The sequence below is a fragment of the Rhagoletis pomonella genome, unplaced genomic scaffold (assembly GCF_013731165.1).
Source record: "Rhagoletis pomonella isolate Grant_MI unplaced genomic scaffold, Rhpom_1.0 Rhpom_scaffold_00186, whole genome shotgun sequence".
Taxonomy (NCBI): Eukaryota; Metazoa; Arthropoda; class Insecta; order Diptera; family Tephritidae; genus Rhagoletis; species Rhagoletis pomonella.
This window is the reverse complement of record NW_023458740.1, coordinates 8,213-10,029: the sequence shown is the minus strand read 5'-3', so window position 1 is coordinate 10,029 and position 1,817 is coordinate 8,213.

The window sequence follows — 1,817 nt, the reverse complement described above, 5'->3', positions numbered from 1 at the left end:
GAATGTCGTTATCGGAGCCCAATCACCACCTGTGGAAGAGACGGAGCTTCAGTTACCTAGAGAGACCCGCGTTACCCTGGCTCAGTTACGGTCTGGATATTGTAGCCGCCTAAACAGCTACCTGTCCAGACTCGACCCAAACATCCCAAATGAGTGCCCGGCATGTGGAGACTCCCCCCACGACACCAACCACCTCTTCACATGCCAGCTCAATCCGACTCAACTAACACCCCTCTCCCTTTGTTCCGACCCCATCGAAACAGCTCGTTTCCTGGGCCTACCGTTAGTTGAGCTTGACGATAATGATTAAAAGTTGACCCGAAACAGGCGGGGCTTAGTAGTGCCGCTACAACAACAACAACAACAACATGAAAATAGGTTTCTTATACCTATGTAGTTCCTGAACCCTCTCAGTTTCTTTTATTGAAAAAAAAACCTTTTTTAGTACTTAATGCACTTACATATCTATTGAAGATCGAATATTTTTCATCCTATTATAAAAAGCAAACTTGTTTTGGAAAGGTTAGTAATGTATTATTACACTTAGATTGTTAAGCATTTTGATCGGGTAAATTGAAAAAAAAACTCTTGATTTTTTCAACATTGACCATCGGGTCAGGTTAGGTTAGGTTGAAGTGGCTTCTGAACATAAACTGTTTACGAATTTATAGTGGCAGAGGCTGACTTTCAAAACATACCAACACAACTATTGGATCCTGTTCTACTGGGTTTTTAAATGTTTGTATATGCAGAGTAGGGATGTTTCGAATGTCATATTTTTCACATTCGCGAATGCAATTCAAGTGCAGAATTTCCATTTCAAATTCAGAATTTTCATTTCAAATTCAGAACGTTAGAATTCAAATTCAGAATTTCCATTTTAAATTCTGAAAGCTGCAATTCAAATTCAGAATTTCCATTTTAAATTCTGAAAGCTGCAATTCAAATTCAGAATTTCCATTTTAAATTCACAAAGTTGCAATTCAAATTCAGAAATTTTCATTTCAAATTCAGAAAGTTACAATTTATATTCAGAAAATTTCCATTTCAAATTCAGAAATTTACAATTTAAGTTCAGAAAACTGTTTATACCCTGCATTCAATGGAAATATACATACACTGAAGAGCAAAACTGGAATAATAGAACGGAAAGTTAAGTTGTAATGTACTTCTTCAGTTTATTGACTTTATGTAATTCAAACTTGCATTTCGCCTTACCGATGTTTAACTAAACGTTTGACCATAAAAATTTTAAGATTCGCACATGGAAACTCAGAAAAAAATGACCAAACAAAAATGAACTGGATTGTTCCAGTTTTGCACCCGCTTAGTAATTGCTGAATTTTATAATTCAAAGAGGAGTTCTGGCTCATTTCCTGCAATTTTGTAATCAATACGCGTGGAATTTTCGCTGTGAGTGCATTAAGTGCACATACCAAGCAAAAGGAACTTAAAGTTTTTGCAAAACGTTCAGAAATGCCACGCTGTAAAGAAAGAAATCATATCGGCCAAATTTCTTTCTTTCTGTTTATCAGACCAGCGCTGACTATGGTGATGTCTGGCGAGCTACTGCAGTTACCCATAATCCTGGTGGGTGCGTCGTCGTTCATTGTGCAGAATGTCGAATCGTCTATCTGCTCAGCCAAGTCTGTTCCCCTACGATCGTTTGACATGCTTGAGTGCCAAAGATCGTGGTGCACATTAAAGTCACCTACTACCATACGGTTTTCACCTCTGAGGAGCGCACCTATATCAGGGTGATATCCTGCCGGGCAGCAGGTGACAGGGGGTATGTATATGTTAAATATTTCGAGCTC